This window comes from Balaenoptera acutorostrata, chromosome 4 (assembly GCF_949987535.1).
Source record: "Balaenoptera acutorostrata chromosome 4, mBalAcu1.1, whole genome shotgun sequence".
NCBI lineage: Eukaryota > Metazoa > Chordata > Mammalia > Artiodactyla > Balaenopteridae > Balaenoptera > Balaenoptera acutorostrata.
This window is the reverse complement of record NC_080067.1, coordinates 139,161,210-139,184,947: the sequence shown is the minus strand read 5'-3', so window position 1 is coordinate 139,184,947 and position 23,738 is coordinate 139,161,210.

Genomic DNA, 23,738 nt, shown 5'->3' with positions numbered 1-23,738 from the left:
GGCTGGGTAATTTCATAGGCTAACAAGTGGGAGGATTATTCCAACTATTGTGGGGAAGGGGTGGGGATTTCCAGGAATTGGGCCACTACCCACTTTTTGGCATTTTACGGTCAGCCTGGGAAGTGTTATGGTGCCTGTGGTGTGTCATTTAGCATGCTAATATATTACAATGAGAATATAATGAAGCTCAAGGTCTACTGGAAGTCAAATCTTCTGCCATCTTGGGGCTAATTGGTTCTAACCGGTTTTTGTCATATCCTGTTCTTCTTAATGGCTGTGTCATTCTTTTAATGGTTGTGCCCTGCCCTTTTCTCTCCTGTCACATATGGACAAAGATTCTCTCCTCTACTAAACTCTACTCATGTTCTTTCGAATTCTTCAACTAGGCTTTGACTTTTGAACTTTCGTGTTCGTCTCTGCATTGTCCAATTTTAGCAAGAATCCTGCTAAGTCATTTTAACCAGAATCCCCACCTTTGATATTTGATCCTCATCCCCCACTACCCCCCAGGTGATGTCTGATCACCCTGGCCTGCCTTCTGCAAGGATCAGGTTTGGTCAGTTTAGCAAGAATCCCCTCTTACCCTTCCTGTTTCCTCTTCGTCATTTTCCATCCACTGACCCCCACCCTGCTCCTTGGCTCTGAAATCCCATTGACCCAGGTGGTATTCAGAGATGAGTCCAATTTCTCCCCACTGCAGTGGTCCTACACCTATTGCCATGGCCCCCCTTGAATAATCTTCCTTACCATGCTTTCACAAGTGTCATTGAATAATTTGTTCTTTAGCAGTATTTTTTTATTTCAATGATTCTTTTTCTACTTATAATATCAGCCTGTGACACAGCTGTTATTATTATCATTGTTGCCTCACAGATGAAGAACAAAACCTCAAAGAGGTTAGGTGACTCACTCAACATCACACAGTTGGGAACCAAGTCTTTTGACTCCCAAATCCACATGCTTGCTTTCCACCAGAGGCAGAAATGAGGTGCATCTCTAGTTTGAAGAATTCTTGGAGCAAAAAGTATTAGTGTCAGTGCCGAGTATAGGGTATAATTTTGATGAACACTTATTCTCTACCCCAATAAACAGGGGCTGTTTTATCTGCTAAAACAGGAAATTGCCAACTCTTATGAACTAGCAGGTGCATTTCCCAAGAAGATTACTATCCTAGCAGCATCTAAGCTTTGAAAAGTACACTGGGAATGGTCTGTTGGATATTTTGGGCCAGATCTCTACCAGGGGAAATAATCAGAGTGATTTGAAAGAGCTTTTTTAAGCCCACCAAGCCTTGTGATGAGGTGGTACATCATCAGAAACGTCACTTGCTTCTCAAAGGTTCTCCAAGTCTCCCATTCTCACCAGCAAATCTCAGACTCATTGCCACCGGGCCAAACCGGGAGCTAGAGGACACTCTGGAAGAAATAAATTTGAAAGGAGCCCAGACATCCTACCATTAAGTCAACAGACTCAAAAAAAAGGAACAGAAGAGAATTTGTAGCACTCATCTCTACTCTGCAGGGGTTGCTAGGAAGTTGTCATTAAAGGTTAATGGCATTGCCTTTGAGATGAATGCTGTTCTTTATGAAATGACCCAGCAAGGATGTTAGAGAGGAAGCCTGGGGGAAAGAAAGCAGGAACCGTGTGACCTGGGTCCGAATTCTGGACCAATTATTAACTACTGTGTGACCTTGGAGAAGTCACCATTCCTCTCTTGTCCTCAGATTCCTCATTTGTACAAAGAAGTTGTTGGGTAAGGTGATCCCCCTCTTTAAGCCTCTTATATCCCTCTGACATTCTTTAACCCTCAGTTTTCTGCCTCAGCTTCCACAGAGCCCTGAGGAGAGGGATCAGGGCAGGCTGTAGCTATTTCGATTGGGCAGAGACAGTACTTGCCAGCTCCCTGTCCCCAAACATACTAAGGAAATAATAGTGTCACTGCCCCACACAATGCACATTCAAATGGAGATTTATAGTTACAAAGCCCTCCATGTACATTATGTGAATTATTAAGATAAGCAACCCAGTTTTCCCCAGGCTACTGGGAGGTCTGACACAGATACAGGTATATGGAAAAAGTACCTTCCTTGACCAATTGGAAGAGGTAGGGTGAGCCTCCAGACACTGGCCTCACTCAGAACTAGACCAGCTGCTTCCCAGTACAAGCTTTTGATCAGCCTCTGAGGTGATGATTCTGTTTGTGGTTGTGTGTTTTTATCCCTCCTTCTCCCCTTCCTCCCTTCATCCACCCACACATCCATCCATCCACCTGCCCATCCATCCATTATCTATCATCCATCTGAAACAGGAGGAAGGGGGCAGGCCACAACCTTTAAAAGAATGACATAACCATTGAGGATATGACATAAACTGGCTAGAACCCACTAGGTCCAAGATGGCAGAAGATTTGACTTACAGTTGACCTTGAGCCTCATTATACGCTCATTGTAATACAATAGCATATGCTAAACAACACACCCACAGGTGCCATGACAGTTCCGAAGCCAAAAGAGGCTGGTGGCCAAATTCCTGGAGATCCCCGCCCCTTCCCCAAAATATTTGGAATAATCCTCCCACTTATTAGCTTATGAAATTACCTAGCCCATAAAAACTAACTACCCCATATTTTGGGGCCTCTCCCTTTCTGAGACGGCCCACACTCTGTCTGTGGAGTGTGCTTCTCCCATGGCCACATTTGCCTTTTGAGATGGATCGCATTCTGTCTATGGAATGTGTATCTCTCTAAATAAATCCACTTCTTACCTATCACTTTGTCTCTCACTGGATTCTCTCTGCAACGAGACATAAAGAACCTGAGCTTCATTAAGTCCTGAGGCCAAGTGTGAGATCTTAATTAAAAGACAGTGGGTTCAAGTCCCAATCTGAGTTGTGCAGTTTCACATCCATCCATCATCCAGCCATCATCCATCCATCTAGCCATCCATCCATCCATTCTATCCATCATCCATCCCTCCATCATTCATCTGTCTAGCCATTCATCCATCCATCCTTCCATCATCCACCCATCATCCATCCATCCGTCATTCATCCGTCTAGCCATCCATCCATCCATCATCCATCCATCATCCATCCATCTATCCATCCATCCATCCATTCTATCCATCATCCATCCCTCCATCATTCATCCGTCTAGCCATCCATCCATCCATCAACCATCCACCTAGCCATCCATCTCCCATTTATCTATCATTCTCCGAAAGTATTTACCGAGCACACAACTTGGTTCATAGGGGCTGTGGAAGGCCCTCTGTGAGATACAAAGGACATGTTGGAGATGGGAGCCCTTTTTTGACTGGGGAAGACAAACTCCTGAAGCAAAGATGATGCAGCTAGAACGATCAGTGCAGAGGAGTACAAGGGAGTCATGGGGCCCTCTTCACCCCTCCCCTCCCCTCTATCCCCTTCATTTGCTTGGACACCTGTGCAGCAGGCCTATCCCTGCCAGACTCCTTCCTTAGCTGAAAGTAATTACGTGATCACATTTACACAGCTGAGAAAAGAACATTATGAAGCCACTTCACAAAGGCTTCCTGAGTGAACGGCGTTCTTATTGCTGCTGGGCACTCCTACTCACCCAGAGGAATGTCACTGTGGTACGTGGGCCCTAACTCGGTTTTCTCAGAGCATATTAATAATAATAATAAAAAATTAGATGTCTTCTTTTGGATAGAGTCTGTTAGTATGACTCCCATTCAACTTGTTATTTTATCATTAACTGTATATAAATGGTTAAAAGGGTAAGTGCTTGCTGTGATATTCGACGCTGACTATCCCACTTTTAGGAGGGCCATGGTAAACTGGAATTTGTCAGAGGCCTATGGTCGGTATGGAGAGAAGGGCGGGCTCTAGACCATCCACCACAGCGACAACTGTGGGCGGTTAGCGTGGGGAAGAGCCTGCACACATTAGAGGGGTTCTCGCTGCAGAAGGAGGAAGTTTGGCATGGGTTCACCTCAAAGGTCAAAGCTAAGATGGAATTCTAAGGCAGTATTAGTACAACAGAATTTTAGTTCAACATAAGAAACTACTTTTTGAAATAACCAAAATGTCCATGAATGAGAAATGGATAAATAAGACGTGGCATATCCATACAATGAAATATTATTCAGTAATAAAGAGGAATGAAACACTGACTCCTGCTGCAACATGGATGAACCTTGAAAACATAATGCTCAGTGAAAGAAACCAGTCACGAAAGGCCACATATTGTATGAATCCATTTATGCGAAATGTCCAGAACAGACAAATTCATACAGACACAAAGTAGATTAGTGATTGTCTAGGGCTGGCTGACCGGAGGGAAATGGGGAGTAATTTTTGCGTGGGTGATGGAAATGTTCTAAAATTAATTGGGGTGATGTTTGCACAACTCTGTGAATATATGAAAAACTGCTGAGTTGTACACTTTATTTTATTTATTTATTTATTTATTTATTTATTTATTTATTTATGGCTGTGTTGGGTCTTCGTTTCTGTGCGAGGGCTTTCTCTAGTTGCGGCAAGTGGGGGCCACTCTTCATCGCGGTGCGCGGGGCCTCTCACTATCGTGGCCTCTCTTGTTGCGGAGCACAGGCTCCAGACGCGCAGGCTCAGCAATTGTGGCTCACGGGCCTAGTTGCTCCGCGGCATGTGGGATCTTCCCAGACCAGGGCTCGAACCCGTGTCCCCTGCATTGGCAGGCAGATTCTCAACCACTGCGCCACCAGGGAAGCCCTGTACACTTTATTTTTTAATTTTCTTATTTTTGGTCACGCCATGCGGCTTGTGGGATCCCAGCTCCCCAACAAGGGATCGAACCCCGCTGAGTCCTAAACACTGGACTGACAGGGAATTCCCAGGTTGTGCACTTTAAAAGGGTGAATTGGGACTTCCCTGGTGGCACAGTGGTTAAGAATCTGCCTGCAATGCAGGGGACATGGGTTTGATCCCTGCTCTGGGAAGATCCCACATGCCGCAGAGCAGCTAAGCCCGTGAGCCACAACTACTGAGCCCGGGTGCCACAACTACTGAAGCCGGTGTGCCTAGAGCCCATGCTCCACAACAAGAGAAGCCACTGCAGTGAGAAGCCCGCGCACCGCAACGAAGAGTAGCCCCCACTAGCTGCAACTAGAGAAAGCCCGCACGCAGCAATGAAGACCCAACACAGCCAAAAATAAATAAACAAAATATAAATAAATTTATTAAAAAAATAAATGGGTGAATTGTACGGTACATAAATATCCAAAAACAGCTGTAATAAAAGTTAATTTGCCCGTTTTTAACTTTTAAAAAAGAAACTACTTTTTAACAAGGAGAGTGAAAGAATACACTAGTACAGTCTTCAACCCATGTTAAGCCCTGGGTACAGCCGGCTCACTTCTGTTCCCTTGTCTTGTTCAGCAATGGGAAGACTTAGCTGAGGCAACGAGAACCCCTTTCATCCCTGGAGACACCAGCAAATACTGGGTGACCGTCTGAAGTGGGTACGAAGACGGTTCCTGCAAGGAGAGGGATGGTGGGTCTTGGTTTGGAGTTTCTTGAAAGTAGCGTCTGAGGCTTGGACTTGGGGCAGGTCATTGATTTGGGAGGTGACCCCAGGAGCCAGTGTGAGGAGCAGGGCGAGTGAGGCAGGGAAAGAGCTAAGGTCAGGTGCATTACCAAGGCGGGGGGCCAACCCTCTAGGGGAGGGACCCTCCTGAGCTGCATACAGAATGCCTCTCCAAACGTTCTGCTTCCCATCTGCCACCTTCTCTCCCCACTGGCTGAGGACCGTCCCCAGGGTGTGTTCACCCCCCCACCCTTCCAGCCTGTACTTGAGTGGGAGACGATGGGACCACCACAAGCCCCTGGGGGTTCAAGGAGGGAAGCTGCGTCCAGCGAGCCTGGAGTGAGGTGGCAGAGTGAGGTGAGCCTGGGCTCACACACAGCCTTCCTCCACAGCTGAGACTGAACTCAGAGGTGACGCAAGGAGGTGAGTTATGGGCGCCAGACGCATCCACCACAAAGGGCAATTTTGGTTCACATAAGCAACTGAATGGATATGACATTTTATTTTATTTTATTGGAGTATAGTTGATTTACAATGTTGTGTTAGTTTCAGGTGTACAGCAAAGTGATTCGGTTATCATTCACATATATTCACTCTTTTTTAGATTCTTTTCCCATCTGGGCTATCACAGGATACTGTGTAGAGTTCCCTGTGCTATACAGTAGGTTCTTGTTGGTTATCTGTCCTATAGTAGTGTGTGTATGTTCATCCCAACCTCTTGATTTATCCCTCCCTCCACACGTTTCCCGTTTGGTAACCTTAAGTTTGTTTTCTATGTCTGTAAATCTGCTTCTGTTTTGTGAATAAGTTCATTTGTATCATTTTTTAAAAATTAGTTTCCACATATGAGTGATAGCATATGATATTTGTCTATCTCTGTCTGACTTACTTCACTTAGTATGATAATTTCTAGGTCCATCCATGTTACTGCAAATGGCATTATTTTGGTGTTTTTTTTTTTTTAATGTCTGAGTAACATTCCACTGTATATGTGTACCACATCTTCTTTATCCATTCCTCTGTCAGTGGATATTTAGGTTGCTTCCATGTCTTGGCTATTGTAAACAGTGCTGCGATGAACTTTGGGATGCAATAATCCTTTCAGAGTATGGTTTTCTCCAGATATGTGCCTAAGAGTGGGATTGCTGGATCATATGGTAGTTCTATTTTTAGTTTTTTAAGGAACCTCCATATTGTTCTCCATAGTGGTTGTACCAATTTATATCCCTACCAACAGTGTAGGAGGGTTCCCTTTTCGGATATGACATTTTTTAAATGAAGTAAAATAAAATAAAAATGGGATGGCATCTGAAAAGTATCATTTCGGGGATTTTTTGTTTTGTTCCTTGCTAATCGTGTCTGTGTGCATGTGTATGTATTGGGTTGTAACATAAGAGGTCTTTGTTTCTAGGGCCACAGTGAAAAATACTGCTCAGCTGGAACAATCCGTAAATTCTTTCAGAAAGGGAGGTTCATTTTAAAATAAGGGTTTAGGTTGTAGTGGAGAAAATTGAAGAGCTGTGTGTCCTGATGGAAAGAACAGGAGTGAATTATGAGTCCAAGGAGATCTGGGCTCCAGTCTTTGTTTCTTAGGAATGACGTGATCTAGGGCCACTTACCTGACGTAAAGAGATTTATTTTAAGGGATTGGCTCACACAGCTATGACGGTCAGCAAGTCTGCAATCCGTAGGGAAGGTCACGAGGCTGGAAACTCAGGCAGGGGTGCTGTGTTACAGTCTTGAGGAAGAATTTCTTCTTCTTTGGGAAATCTCAGCTTTTGCTCTTAAGGCCTTCGACTGATTAGATGAGGCCCACCCACATTAAGTTCCTTACTTAAAGTCAGCTGATTGTAGCTGTTGACCACATCTATAAAATGTCTTCAGAGCAACACCTAGATTAGAATGTGATTAAATCACTGGTGCTACAGCCCAGCCAAGTGGACACATAAGGGTGACCATCACACCTGATGTGCAGGGGTTTGGACTTGTAGCAGCCTCTGTTCCTCTTAGTCTTGCAGCTCCATGAAGGTAAGCTCATTCTCTGACAGTGTTAAAGTCAAATGCCTTAAGGAGAATAGAATTTGCAGCCTGAGGCTTGTGCTCTTTTATCAGAAATTCCAGAAATTTTTTTTTTTTTTTTGGCCACACCTTGTAGCATGTGGGATCTTAGTTCCCCAATCAGGGATTGAACCTGCACTCCCTGCAGTGGAATTGTGGAGTCTTAACCACTGGACTGCCAGGGAAGTCCTAGAATTTTTTGTTGTTGTTACTGGCCACACCTCGCAGCATGCGGGATCTTAGTTTCCTGATCAGGGATCGAATCCGTGCCCCACTGCAGTGGAAGCGTGGAGTCCTAACCACTGGACTGCCAGGGAAGTCCCAGAAATTCTAGAATGTTGAGCCCAACTCTGTTCCCAGCTTTACAGCTGAGAAGACACAGACACAGAGAGCTTATCCCACGCTGTAGAGACCCCACCATGAACGTGTGGCCAAACCCTTGCCTGGTGACACATCTTCTCTTTCTTAGAGACAGCCATGGATTCCAAAATGATAATTGGCTCTGGCCAAGTGGGGAAGGAAATACTGTGTTTCAACAGAATCTCAACTACACTGCGACTGGTTCCTAGTCTCCTGAACAAGGGGATGGTCATGTTTTCATTTGATGGCGAACATTTTTGCGAGCACGTCTCCTGTGGAGAACAGACCTGCTTCCCTTCCTCTTGGGAAGAGAAGGAAAAGCAGAAGAGGAGGAGGAGGAGGAGAAGGAGGAAAGGGGGGCTGCAGCTGTTATGAGAAACTCAACCCACTCCCACATGGACGGGTTCAGTCATCAGAACCAGATGTGTCTGGGCCCCTCCGTCTCACCACAGGGTGACAAAGCCTGGAAGGGTGGCTGTGGCTTTGTGAAGGCTCTTTGGTGTCTTGGGTGCCGGGGGTCCCTCAGCACAGGGTGGGGAAGGGACCCTGCAGCAGGAAATGCATTGGCCTTTCTCTCAACCCCCCTTCCTCCTTGCCCGCTGGCCCTTCTAATCATTTAAACACGGAAGCCACCACACTCAACTCAGGGTGCCCATGTCTACATATATTCAGTTCTTGCCCTAGCAGAGTTGTCAGCAAGGTTTGAATTGGTCAAGGTCCCAGTCTCTACTCGGTGAAGAGCTTAGTTTAAGTTGTACTTTTATCTGTCTTATAAATTGCAGATCTGTGTAAAATTTCACTTGAGAAAAACAAATTCCACTGCTTATATCCAAAAGATCTGGAAAGTATTGCCAAAGTAATGGGAAATTATTTAAGGTGATCGTCTGAGATGTGATGAGTGTAATATAATATTCAAACATAAGGGGAAAAATGACTAAACCACATATGACCTTCCAAAATTATAGTCTCCTCTGTACAAGTCAAAGTGTCAAACATCCCTGTACACAGTCAGAAATTATTGAAGAGGCAAAGGTGTACATGACACAAGGCAAGACACATCTTACTTGGACAAAGTTGGGATGGGATGGGGCCCAGGAGCCCAGTCCAACATACACATGCATTGGAGATGAGAGTGAGTTAGGGCGCATGGCATTTCTTATCCAAGGGGCAGGGCAGCTCCAGTATCATCCATGAATAAACAGTGAGTCTGCCCGTTCCAGCAGACCCAGCTGAATACTGGTTTACCCTCAAATGGACAATAATCTCCCAAGGTTCTCATTTCACACTCAGAGAACAGAATAAGTCCAGCTAGGAATACAATCCACCTTTTAGATGGGAGAAAGCCCTGGCGCTTACAGAAACCTCAGGTTACCTCTAGTTTCTTATTTTTCCTCATGTGTACATAATAAAACAAAATAAAAAAAAATACTGCTTGGCCTTGGAGGGAAAATAAACACCTTCTGAAATTAAAAGGACCTAGTGTGATGTTGACTTTTAGTTGTACTTTTGTTCATGGGAAATAGTTGTTACTTACCTTACAGCCAAATTTGTTCAGAGAAGTCATTTCGGTGTTTCCATCAAACCAAAAAGTGCCATGACCACCTGACATTCTGTGCTAGAGTTGGTCTTTGCTTGCATCGATAGGGATCATGGCAAAGAAGTGTGTACTCTGGCACAGGGGCCAAGGCCAAGAGCAATGAGGGGAAGGGCCAGGATGGAGTGCCCCTGTGACAGCTGGTGGCAGCACAGCGTGGTGTCACAGGAGCTTAGCTTGGGCTCTGGAGCTTCAGGAGCCATAGCATCAAGGAGCCATACATAGCATTTCACAGAATCCTGCAGGAGCACTTGTGGATTTTCTATCTCCTGCATTCTCTCTCCATAACACATGTCCTCCTTCACACCCATTCCGGATCCCAGGATGGAAGAATGTTCTTGTCTTGCCCTTGATCCAGGTTTCTCTCGTAGGCATTTGACTTCAGTCGGGACTTGAAGGGTAACTGTGACCCAATACTTGGCTCGGATTTCCTAGTTTCCAACTTTCTCTGTTTCAGCTTTTGTGTGTGTGTGTGTGTTTTATTTTATTTTTTAAAATTAATTAATTTATTTATTTTTGGCTGCGTTGGGTCTTCGTTGCTGCACACGGGCTTCCTCTAGTTGCAGCCAACAGGGGCTACTCTTTGTGGCGGTGCGCGGGCTTCTCATTGCGGTGGCTTCTCTTGTTGTAGAGCAGAGGCTCTAGGCGTGCGGGCTTCAGTAGTTGTGGCACTCAGGCTCAGTAGCTGTGGCTCACAGGCTTAGTTGCTCCACAGCATGTGGGATCTTCCCGGACCAGGGCTCGAACCTGTGTCCCCTGCATTGGCAGGCGGATTCTTAACCACTGCACCACAAAGGAAGTCCCTCTCTGCTTCAGCTTTCACCCGAGAAACCCAAGCATTCCTGCAGAGTGTCCCTGAGCCTGGGAATCAGCATCGCCTCCCTCTTTTGTCTCCTGGCCCCCTTCCTCCACAGGAGAGCAGAAGTGTGCCCTGCTGGTCTCCTGACACTCTACCACAGATGTGGGGCTAGGGGAGGAGCAAGATGGCGAAAGGGGGCTGGAAGGAGAGCTGGCCAGGGCCACGTGCACTGTAGTGAGGACTTTGAATTTTATCCCAAGCAAGAGAGGAAGCACTGGAGCATTTTGAGCAAGAGGGTGACAAGATTATTTCGGGTAATCTCTGGTTTTAAAGGCTTTCTGTGCTTTAAATGCATAAATGGCCTGTAGAAGACAAAAGGAGAAAGATGGACACCAGTTGGGAGGCCATGGCAGTAGTCTAAGGAATAGGATGGGGATGGGGAGGGGGAAGGTGAGAAGGAGATGATGATGGAAGGGGAAAAAGATGAGGCAGAAGAGATGAGACTTGGTCCCGTAGCATCCAGACCCTCTTAATACTAAACGTGGCAGTTAAGGGTTAACTCTTAGTCTATTAGAAGGCATTCTCTTGGGCTTTCCTAGAAGGCAGGCGAATGACCCGGTGGTGCCTGTATCAGGAAGAGTGGAGAGGATTTACGCGCAGAAGAGCAGGGGCTTCCCCTCAGCCTCCCTTAAATTAGTCACATCAGTCACCCAGCAGCCTGAACTCTTGAGCCCCTTTCAGGGAGGCCTGTCCGTTGCTTAGGGGAGGAGGGAAGAATCTGGCCTCTGTTCAAGAGAACGAATGTAGGGAAGAGAGAAAAGGAACAAGACAAAGCTCACCGTCAAATAAAATTCAGTATTCAGACAGCACAGCTCCTAACCGTGTCTAATTCGGCACATAGTTTTAGAAAGTTGCTGTCCTGCACACTCAGTCCCCAGATGAAGTACATGCTATGATTAGATTTTAATGGGAGAAATATTTCCACTGCATACGTTGATCACCATGTGTTGAGATTTATAGGGTCATTGATTTTGGTGGAGAAAGGTTTTTTTCCCCCCAAGTGATGGGAACATGTTTCAATAGAAGACAGAGCACTGAGGATGAAACTATTTGGTTTTAGCATTGAGGAGAGAGTCATAGATAGTAATAGCTGTCATAGAACTGCTTTAAGGTGTTGCCTGTTAAGCCTAAAAGTAGTGTGTCACTAGCAAGAACAACTATACCAATATGCAAAATCCTTGGGTAACATTAAGGAGGTTTTCAACTACAAGTGGTTTAGACAATCAGGGTTTTATTTTCTCACATATCAAGAGGTTGGAGGTTGGCATGTACAGAGTCGGTAAACTCAACAGCTTGTTGACATCATGGCGCTATGCCTGCTCACTGAGATTTTTCTGGGCTTTTGTCTTTTGGCCACAAGATGGCTGCCAGCACTCTACACACTGTAGTTTTACATCACAGTGTCAAAAAGCACAAAGTGTGAGTGGATACATTTTTGTGTGCCAATTTTGATAAAGGAAGAAATCTTTCCCAAACCACCCATAGCAGACTTACTCTTCTCATCTCATTGGCCAAAACTGGGTCACATGCCTATTCCTAAACCAGCCCTGGCAAATTATGAATTGCCTCCATAACATTGGGTGTACCATCTCTGAGTATATTGCTGCTCAATATCTGTACAAAGTCCTAAGCTGGGTTTCAAATAAATCTAGCAACATGCCATAGTTCTACAGACAGAATGTTTGTGTCTTCCTCTCCCCCAATTCATATGTTGAAGCCCTAAACCCCAATGTGATGGTATTAGGAAATGGGGCCTTTGGGTCATAAAGGTAGAGCCCTCATCAAGGGATTAGCGCTGTTGTAAGAAGAGGTCAGAGGACTCTCATTCTCTCTGCCATATGAGCACACAGCAGAAGGCAGCTGTCTGCAAGCCAGGAAGAGAGCCCTCAGCAAAAACCTGACCATGCTGGCACCCCGATCTCAGACTTCCAGCCTCCAGAACCATGAGAAATAAGTTTCTGTCATTAAGCCCCTTAGCCTTGGATATTTTTCTTGCAGCGGTCCAAACCGACTGATACACATAGTTTATATTTACTGAGTAAATGGACTATGGACCATGGGCCAGGTCACTTGCTCTATGCTTTGCATGTACTCTCTAATCTTTATAATACCCAGTGAGTTAGAGATCTCCTTTTTGCAACTGAGGGAATTGGAGCTCTGAAATGTAAAGCAATTTGTCCATGGGCTCATAGAAATAGGGAATAAAAATCTTGTTCTAGCCAACTCTAATGCTTGAACTATTAACACTTCCCTATGTAAAGTAGGGGGAAGGGAGGACAGATTTACCAGAAACCTATTTTTAAGGAGAGTCCTGGGAGACAACTCATTCTCAGTGAAGAATGAGGCAGGTACGCCCAGACTAAGCCATTGAAAAGACTTTGTTGGTCAGAGGGAATGAACAATCTGGAATATAGCATGGCATCTGTTGGCTCAGTCCCTGTTGTCTGAAGCATTATAAGACATCAGGGCCCAAATAACTCTCCTTGGCTACCTCTCTGAGTTGATACAAAAGTGGAAAAAAATTGGATGACTTAACAGAAATTTATTCTCACAGTTTTGGAGGCCAGAAGTCCAAAATCAAGGTGTTGCCAGAGCTGCATTCCACCCAGAAGCTCTAGGGGAGATTCTATTGCCTGTTCCAGCTTCTGGTGGCCGCCAGCATTCCTAGGCTTGTGCCTGCACTGCTTCAATCACTGTCTTCATCTTCATGTGGCCATCTTCTCCTCTCTCTGGTATGTCTCTTATAAAGATACTAACCATTGAATTGGGGACCAACCCATGTAATTCATGATGATCTCATCTTGACATTCTTAATTTAATTATATCTGCAAAGGCCTTTTCTCCAAATAAGGTCACATGCACAGGTTCTGAGGATTAGGATATAAACATGCCTTTTGGGACGTCACCATTCAACCCACTATAAGCAATATAGGGCTTTTTTGGTTTTATGTGACAGCACCACTACCCAAATTACAACAAGCTAAAGGAAATCTGTGGGTTTATAAAAATGGAAAGTATAGGGGAGGTTCTAGCTTTCAATAGATCTAAGTGTTAAAATGATGTTAGCAGGATTCTTTTCTATCTTTTGTTCCATTTCTCAGCTCTACTTGTCTCAGCTTGAATTTATTCTGTCTGCAGGCCTTTTCCATGGGGCTATGAACATAGCCCCTGGAAGCGCTGTACTCATAACCTTGCAGTTGAAGAAGACTGGGGTAGCTGTTGATAGTACTATAGAAAATTCCTAAGGAAGACTCTGATTGACCATCCTGAGTCACATGTCCATTTCTACAGAGGGAAGTGTGGCAGGAGGGACTTTACAATGATTGACAAACCCACTAGAACTACATGGAAGACTGGAGGCATACTTCCTGCAAGGAAGTGATGTTGGGTAGGCAAACTAAATATGTCTACTACAGGACATTCTTCCCCCCCCCCCCCCCACTACTTGAATGAAGCATAACTTTACATCTAGAGGGCTCCAGGCCCCTGCTTCCATGAGACAAAATCAGCAGATAACATATTACATTGCAAATTTGCCTCAGGAAATGGTGGAAATGGGGTGGCACCTGAAGGGGGAGAACTTACCTGTGAGCCCATGTAAGAAAGATGTCTATATGGAGACCTCAAAATACTTGTTGAAGAAAATTTTATAGGAAATGAGAGCCTGTGTATATATTTACAGACTGGTGGGACCCAGAAATAATGACAAAAGATTCCCAGAAAAGCCCCAAATGTTTGAATATTAACACACTTCTAAATAACCTATGGGTCCAATAAGAAATCACGATGGATATTAAAAAATATTTTGAACTGAATGCTAAGTAAGTTGTGACATATTAAAACCTGTAAGAATGCAGCTAAAGCCATACTTAGAGGGACATTTATAGACTTAAATGCATATATTAGTTGGGGTTGAGGGAGCTGAAAAAATGAGATAGACATAAATTTCAAAAAGTTAGGGGCTTACAAGATAAGGAAGCAACCTAAGTGTCCAACAACAGATGAATAGATAACATATACACAAAGAAATACTACTCAGCCATATAAAAGAGTGAAATTTTGCCAGTTGCAGCAACATGGACGGACTTGGAGTGCATTATGCTAAGTGAAATAAGTCAGACAGAGAAAGACAAATACTGTATGATCTCACTTATATGTGGGCTCTAAAAAATACAACAAACTACAAACTAGTGAATATAACAAAAAAGAAGCAGACTCACAAATATAAAAAACAAACTAGTGGTTACCAGTGGGGAGAGAGAATGGGAGAGGGGCAATTTAGGGGCAGGGAATTAAGAGGTACAAACTATTAGGTATAAAATAAGCTATAAGAATCTATTGTACAACACAGGGAATATATCCAATATTTTACAATAAGTGAAGTATAACCTTTAAAACTGTGAATCACTATATTGTACAACTGTAACATATAATATTGTATAGCAACTATACTTCAGTGAAAAAAAAAAGAGTGGAAAAACAAAAACCAACAAGCAAAACAACAACAAAAATAAAAGAAAGTTAGGGGCTTAGCAAAAATGAAGGAATTATTGGCTCCTGTAACTGAGAAGTCCAAGTGCGTTTCTGTTTTTCAGACACATCTAAATCAAGGTGTCAAAAAATATCATGAGTTAGTAGCTGCCTATCCTGTTTCCCTGCTTGCCTCCGTGTTGACTTTTTTCTCAGGTAGGTTCTGTTCATGTGATGATGAAGACACCCCAGGTTTATATCTTCCAAGCTGAGCAGGAGGATAGTTCAGTGAAAAGAGGAATAAATAGTTCTAAATAGCTCCAGCAAAGGTTTCTCCATTGACTCTGATTCGTCAGGCTTGGGTCACATGCCAACCTCCAAACCAATCAATGTGGCCTTTGGAATCCCACTGGATTTGAATATGAAACAGATGATTTGTGGACATTTTAAAATGTGATCACTAGGAATCAGTATGCACTCTTAAAAAACAAAACAACCTCATTCGTTTTTGTTTTTGTTTTGTTTTTTAATTCAAGAGGCTTCTCCTTCACAAGATTTGATTTCCATTAAGTCTTTGACAGTCTATTGTGATATCTTTGTGGTGGATGAGACAGAACCTTACTCAGTGCATTTATAGCTGGTTGAGTTAACCAGCTGTTTGAGTGACGATGATCATGTCATCCTTTTTCTAACTAATTTCCAAGCCATCTGCTTAAAATTTGTTGACTTGATAGTGACAGGATGTCTCTTCAATTGACATTCTTCTGGAGAATTCTCTTTAATGGGTAACCCAGTGCTTTTTTTTTTTTTTGGCTGTGTTGCGTGGCATGTGGGATTTTAGTTCCCTGACCAGGGATCGAACCCGCGCCCCCTGCATTTGAAGCACAGCATCTTAACCACTGGATTGGCAGGGAAGTCCTCCCACTGGTTTTTTTTTTTTTTGCCTCTGGCAGAATGTCTTTTCAGTATTTTTCTTGGACAACTGTATTAAGAAAGTTTTTTTTTCAGTTTTGAAGATGATGTGAATGCAAAGTGTAAGATAGTATTCTTTGATAAGGGAACATGTTGAATTTGACTACAATTTTGGTTTGAAGGGATTCAGATGACTTTAAATAGCAATTAATACAAAAGCATGCATTTAGGTTATAAAATTCTCTTGTCCAAGTTTGGAAGGTGGGGAAAACATAACTGGCAGTAACTTATGTGCAAAGTCAAGATCAAAGTAAACCACAGGGCAACCCAGCTCCTAAGGAAAGTGCATGCAGCCCACATGTGGAAGACCAGACCAGAGTTAGGGATGTCCAATCCCAGGGGTGCCTGCTGCTTGCTCCAATTCTAACGGTGAGTTCGGTTCCTGGGCCTCATTTTAAGGGGGCATTGACGATTTGAGAGCACTCCAATCAAGGCATTCCGATTAGTGAGGAATTTGGAACCATCCTGCAGGAATACTGGATGGAAGAATTGGTTATATTTAGCCCAGGGAACTGGAGATTAAAAAAAAGAACAGCTGCTTTTAAATATTAAAGGGTTGTCATGTGGAGGAGGAAGCAGTCTAGATCTTGTTACTCCAGAAGATGCACTAGGAGAATGGGAGGAATTTTTAAGGGAGTAGATTTGACTCAGAATGAGACACTTCCTAATAACTCAAATTGGTAAAAAAAAATGGAGTAAGCACCCCCTTTCCCTGCTGGTGAGTTCTGGCAGATGCTCAGGGAATTTCTTTAGGCAGAGATGGTATGCATCTACCTACAGGATCCAGGCCTATAGGAGTTGGATTTTACAGTGCTTGGCAGGGCAGGTTGTCTTTCTAAGAATTCTTGTTTGTTTGTTTGTTTATTTGCATGCTGTCAAATGATGTCCTAGGGAATCCTGCTAAGGATGGACCTCCCTGCGGTGGGATTGGCAGGGAGACAGGCCACTGGGCTCTGGCTCTGGTCCAGGACCTGGGACAGCTCTGACAAGTTGGTTCTCTTGGGGAACTTGCAGACGAGCTGTCCACACTGGCAGCCTACCCAACCACCAGCTGCCTCTGTCTTTACCAGTGTGCTACCCAAGCCCATGGGCTTGCGAGGAGGAGGGAAGGGTAGAGGGGCTTGGTTGTCCTCTGTGGTCCTGGTGAGATGCACACAGAGTGCATCTGTACATCTCCTCTGAGTGGCTGAGGAGGTGAGGGAAGGGGGGGCCATGAATGTACCAGGAAGGCAGCCAATTTGCCCGCTGAGAAAACCAGAACCTCAAGAGAGGCAGTGAGGCGTATGGGAAAGGACATCTTCATGACGCGGCTGGGACCAGGTTGCCTGGGTCTGAGTTCCATCTCTGCTACTCACACCTATGAACTCAGGCAAGTGACTTAGCCTCTACGTGCCTCAGTTTCCTCATCCACACAACGGAGGCAGTACTGGTACCTACTTCATAGAACTGTTAGGATGAAATGAGGTAGTACTTGTAAAGCAGTTAAAACAGTGCCAGGAGCATAGATAGTGCTACAAAAAAGTGGTTGCTAAAAAAAAAGAAATATGGTTCATACCTTGGTTCTGCTGCTTTCCAGCTGCGTGACATCAAGAAAGTGTCTCAACCTCCCTGAGCCTCTTTTCCATCCATGAAATGGGAATGGTAATGCCAACCCCACAGGGCCGTGTAGGGCAGCGTGTATAAACTAACTGGGGCCCCGCCATCTGTCACCAACACTGGTTAATAAGCAAGATGCTGAGGACAAGCAAGAGTGAATACTTGGCTTCATGATACTATTTCCCAGAAAGATTCCAATAAAAACAAGCTCAGAGAGTCAGAGATCATTTTTTAAGAGCTGTAAGGGGGGCCTGGAGGGCCAGATGACCTGCAGTAATAGTAACAGTAACAACAGCAACAGCAGCAGCAGCAGCAGGAATTTACTGTGTCCCAGGCCCTGGACCAAACACTCCACGTACTTTACCCTGTTGAACCCTAAAAAGTCTGTGAGGCGGGGGTGAGGATAGTGATGATTATCATCATTATCATTTTACAGATGAAGAAAGTGAGCCTCAGCATAACTTGTTCCCACAGTAAAACTCGGATTGGAAAGGATGTCTGCTCACCCCACACCCACGCTCTGAACCACCAGGCACACGGTCTTGGAGCCACTAAAGACTAAATTTCAGCGGAACCTAAGGGACCCATGAGGAAAATCTGAGGGTCTTAATGGAACACAAGACTAAATGAGCCAGAACTGTGACATAGCTACTAAAAAAAGCAAACATGCTCATTTCACACAATGTGATCAGACAAGACATTTCTGGGCCTGTTCTCATCATCATCTCATTGTCATCTGCCCCACCGGAGCCTGGCTCTGGATGCTCGAATACAGCCACTTTTGGTTGGCCTGATTTAACTGGAAATTTCCATTGTCCTGGAATGCCTTTAAGGGGAGTTTTCTTCAAGTAGAGATAATCTTTGAAATGCAAACACTCTAGGTCTGGATAGTACCTTAACTGAAGCTCACTGATACTGGGGACAAATTGCCAGCATCCTTCCCTCTGCAGAGTGGTCCTCGTCTGACTGCCTGCAATGGCAGACGAGGTGAGAAGACCCAGCTTGGGAGGTTGGGGGTTTTGAGGGGGTCCAGCTTCCATCCTTGGTGCCTAGGGCTGTGGGGTGTAATCCCTCAAGAGCCTCAGTATTAAGTTCCAGGCTGTTCCTGCAAGTCATTTCTCCAAGGTGGAACAGCTGACAGAAGGGTGGGGGGCGGGAGGAGAAAATGGGAAATGAGAGGAAGAGAGAGAGAGAGTGAGAGCAAGCAAGCACAAAGGCCAGGATCCCAAATACACAAGGGAATCAATTAGGGTGGAAGAGTTGAAGTCTAGCAGGGAGGAGACTGGAGCCCACGAGGCTGGGTGTTCTGCAGGGGAAGGTCGAAGGAAAGACAAGGTGGGAGGAAGTGACTCAGGAAAGCAAGCATATTGATGAAGACTTAAGTAACACTAGTAATAACTAACATTGTTGTGTATTTATTGTGTCACGCATTGTATTCCCTCCCAGGCTCATTTTACATAGATATCTCAGGTTACCAGGAAAAAACAGGTGAAGGATGAACAGGCTGTCAACAGGAAGAGGTCAGGTCAAGTCAAACTTTCATACTTTTCAGAGACCGATAATAGCAACTTGTCGATGAAAATTAATCGATAGTCAATCTATGAAAGAAGTGGAAAATTTTATTCGAGCCAAATTTGAGGATTGTAACCCGGGAAGAGCAACTCAGATAACTGTGTTTTGACTTCTAACAGGCAGAACAGTTCTCAGAGCTTCCAAAGTTTTTTTGAGATGGAGGGCTGTACATTCAATGACGTATAATTGACAGTTTATACAATCCAGATCTAAGCACTGTCGTGACCCCTTACGAGATCAAGAAGGAATGTTATCTTTTAAGGAGTTGTCTTTTTGATGCGAGGAGAATGTTGCTGTTTCTGGTTGAGCAGGTATTTCTGCCAATGGGGGCGGTCTGGTCAATGCATAAGACAGAGACACAATGCACAGTAGGGGAGAGAGAGGAGGCCAAAGGGCAGAGAAGAACTTATGTTTAAATTGTTCTTGTCTTGCCATAAAATATGAACTTTATTTCACAAACCCTAGTACACGGGAATGTTTTGTCCACAGTTTACAGAAGAGAAAATTCATAGAATTTAAGTAACTTGCCCAAGGTCACACAGTAAGTGGAAGAGCCAGTATTTTAACTCAGCAGTTTTGGCTCCAGAGTACACTGTATCACGTAGAGCACGAACAGGCAGTTAGCATTAAAATGTGTGATGAAAACCTCTCTATCCTCCCTATGAAATCTTCAGTAAAATCAACATCACTCTCTAGTTCTTTTTGTGTAATGGTCTCTTGCTGGGGCTCAGGAAGAGAGGTTATGTCCTGCCTTGAGATGGACCAGGGATGAAAATGAGGGCATGTATGGGAACAGATGACATCAAGGTCAGAACAAGTCTTGAACAAGGGGAAAAAAAAGTTCTTTCTAAGGCCTCGAGCAGAGGTAGATTTAATCTCTCCACAACATCCTCTCCTGATGAAGCAGTGTACTGGCATGCCCAGTCCAAGCCCAACCACAGCTTCACAGAAAGAGGTCTAAGCCCATTTCCACATATGTTCTGGAACACTCAGAAAAGGCTAAGTGTGCTGCGGTAACAACAGTCCCCAACCCACAATGACTTACAGCCACAGAAGATTATTTCTTGCATAAGTTACATGTCCATCATGGGTAGACTACATCCAGCTTCATGTCATCTTCTTTGGGATCTGGGCTGATGAAGCAGCCTTTTTCTGGCCCATTGTCCAGCTTGTGGAAGAGGGAAAAAACACACAGCAAACCATGGTCTGGTTCTTAAAGCTTTTGCCTGGACAGGATGCATGTCACATGACTTTGTTAGCGAGAGCAAGTCACATGGTCAAGCCTGATGCTGGGCGTTGGGAGGGGGACAGCAGAGTATCATCTCCTTCAGGAAGGGCCAGCACATATTTTTGAATAATAACACCATCTACGACAGTCTCAGAGCATTAAACCCTTGAGGACAGACCAAAAATTCTACTCTTAGCACCATGACCCAGTAAAGTGTCCTTGCCCCTGATAGAAATGCATCCTGGGGGGAAGAGGGAGGTGTGTGAAAGGGAATGGGGAGCAGAGAGGGCCCCCTGAAGGCCAATAGCATCAATTAGTGATGACAAGGAAAAGGGGACAGTGCAGCATCAGCTGGTAAGTGACAAGGGTGAGTGCCCTTGGCCCAGGGAGGAGGGGAGGTTGCAAAGAGGCCCATGAAGAAGGCAGGCCCAGAGGAGGAGAATCTGGCACTGCCCGAAGCTATTATCTGGTTCGAAAATGGAACAACTATTTTTCTATGACCCAGTTTTAATACTGTGAGTTTGTAAGGAAGCTGAGGGAGCCAAACTTTAATCTCTAAAGGAGCTTAATTTCTTAAAAAAAAAAAAAAAAAAGCACTTCTCTACAGATAAGTACAGTTCAGTTCAAGTCAGAATAGAAAAAGTAAATCAGAGAGGAGAGCAGGTCAGGGTGACTGGCTCAGTCTTCTGAGTTCATACCCTCTGAGGTTGCCAGTCAGAGGGTGAGAAGGCAAAATAGCATAAAAGGATGACATTCAGCTGAGGGGCCCGAAGGGATTATGACCACATTTCTTCACAAAACCCACAGCACACACACTTACAAATACATTTATGTGAACTGGCCCAGAATCTTTTAAATTAAAATTGTCATCAAGATCTGGAATATAAGGTCATGGGGTCCCCTGGGGTTTCCTACAACTCCTAAAACCAAGGTTCCCTCTCTGGAGTGGAACCATCTGATTTGACCTTTCCATTGGATCTTTGAGAACCTGAATATTTTCTAAAGGGTTCTGGGCCAACTTCCTGAGATAAGAAGCCCTTTGGGTGAAAGTGGTGGATTGTGTTGATTAACAGGCAAAAACAGGTGATGTGTGAGCAGACGTTTCAACAGGAAAGAGTAGGTTCAAGTTTAACTCTCGTGTTTTCCGAACACCAATGAGTGTGCATGATGAAAAGCAAATGGTTTATTGATGCAGTTAGGATGTATTTGTTCAGCTGCTTTAACAGAGATGAAAGTAGGAGCAACTTAGACAAGAGAGAAGGCTCATTTCCCTCTCATTTGAGGTTCGAGCTATCCAGGGCAGCCCAAGGGGTGGAGAGTGCAGCAGTTCTGATCCACTGGGTCTGCCAGGGATCCAGGTTCCTCCCTTCTTGCTGCTCTACTACTCCGTGTGGTTTCACCCTCATTGGACCTGGTTCACTATCCCTAAGTCTGCCTTCCAGGCCGGGTAAGAGGTTTGGAGGGCAAGCAGCTTCCCTGAAGGGCAGGACCCTGGGAGGGCACTTCTCACTTCCACAGCATCCCATTTTCTGGAACTTAGTCACGTGGGCATGGCTGGCTGCAGGGGAAGGTGGGAAATGTAGTCCAGCTGGGCAGTTCTGTACCTACCAAGAGGAAGGGAGGGTAGATCCTGGGGAACCATGCTCAGTAAACAGTAAATGATATACACCCCTATGAGTCAGTAAACAAAAATTGTATGTTGTCAAAAATCTCTGAATAGGATGCTATAGCTAATAACTACAATTGTGAATATTTCTCAAAGTTAAAAGACTTCACTCATCGTCTTCAGCCTTGGGACCTCTCTTTGGCACCTCCAAGGGCTGCATAGCCACTCACTAGCGTAGCAGATCCAGAAGGGAGATGCTCTTGGTGAACTGGCCCATTGGCCACATGTTGTCTGGTCCCAAAGTCCTCCATTCAGCACAGCTAAGCTTTCAGAGGTCCTGAGCTGCACCATGATCCCGGGAAAAACTGAGGGGAAGAGAGAACTTGAGATGGGACCCCCCCTCCTCCACCGCATCTCCTGGACCCCGGGTGGTACTGCTGGGGCTGCAAGATTCAACATGCCTCTCATCAAAACCGAGCCTCCTGCTTCTTTCCTGCACCTCTCTCTCTACAGAGGAACGAGGCACCTTCCTCTCCTTCGTGTCTTTCTCCATCCCTCTCTTCCTTCAGGTATAACCCCAAGCCCCCACGGATAGCCAAACAAAAGCCTCGTGCAACTGGCAAGATAATCCATTTAAAGGCTAGTTTGCATTTGTCCTTCTTACATAGCCCCTCATCCTCACTTCAAGCAGGTAGCCGGGTTTTGTAATTCTTCGCCAGAGAGGGAAGCTGGCTGACCGCTGTCCCTAAACCCTTGGCATCTCGTTCAGGGCCTTTCCAGTGGTCAGAGTCCCATTAGAGTCCCCACAGGCACTCAGGTTTCCATGGAAACTGCAGCACTCTCCTGGGCTGTCCAGGCAGATGCCTCACAATGTCAGGAAAGCGGGCTGGCTGTCAGCGGGGCAGCGGGTGTCCCGTGACAGCAGGGAGGGAGAGCGCGACACCGCCTGCAGGTCTGGGATGACAGCGTGAGGGCCGGGGCAGTGTCCCTGTGAGTTAAGCCACTGCTAAAAGTGGCAGCAGAGACAAGGTTTGCAAAGCAGAAGGACATGCAGATGAGCCTCCCCTAGGGCTTGGGAGCTGTCTGGGAGCTGCTTCGGGCTGCTGCCATTGAGGGCAGCCTGACATTCCTGATCTGTGCATCTCACTGGGGCCTCTTAAGGAGATGGACAGATGGACAGATGGAGGAGGGGAGGGGTGGGGGGAGGGGAACAGGAAGAAGGAACAGAGGGGACAGGAGAGAGGGAGGGGAAGAAGCAAGAGAAGATGTGGGAGGGGAGGGAAAGGGAGGAAAGAAGGAGGGAGGGAGGGAGGAAGGAAGGAAGCTCCCGTAGCTCAGCTTAGGGGCCCAGGCTTTTCTAATTCAAGTGCCTCCTCATCCCAGGTGTTGCGAGTTAAACTGAACCTCTCCCTCTGTCTCCACCCCTACCCGTTCCCCCACCCAAAAGATGTGTTGACCTCAGAATTTGACCTTGTTCGGAAATAGGGTCATCGCAGATGAAATTAGTTAAGATGAGGTCATATTGGAGAAACCAATCTGAAATACGTACTGTATGATTTCAGCTATATGACATTTAGTAAAGGCAAAATTATGGAGAAAATTTAAAAAGATCAGTAGTGGCCCTTGGTGTGGGGGAACAGGGAGTGACTAGACAAAGCACCGATGATTTTTAGGGCAGTGAAAATGCTTTGTATGATATTATAATGATGGCTACATGACATTATACATTTGTCTAAACCATAGAATGTACAATACCAAGAGTTAACCCTAAAGTAAACTACAGACTTTGGGTGATTATGATGTGTCAACCTATGTTCATCCCTGGTTAAAAAAAAAAATTTTTTTTTGATGACTGATATCATAATGCAGGAGGCT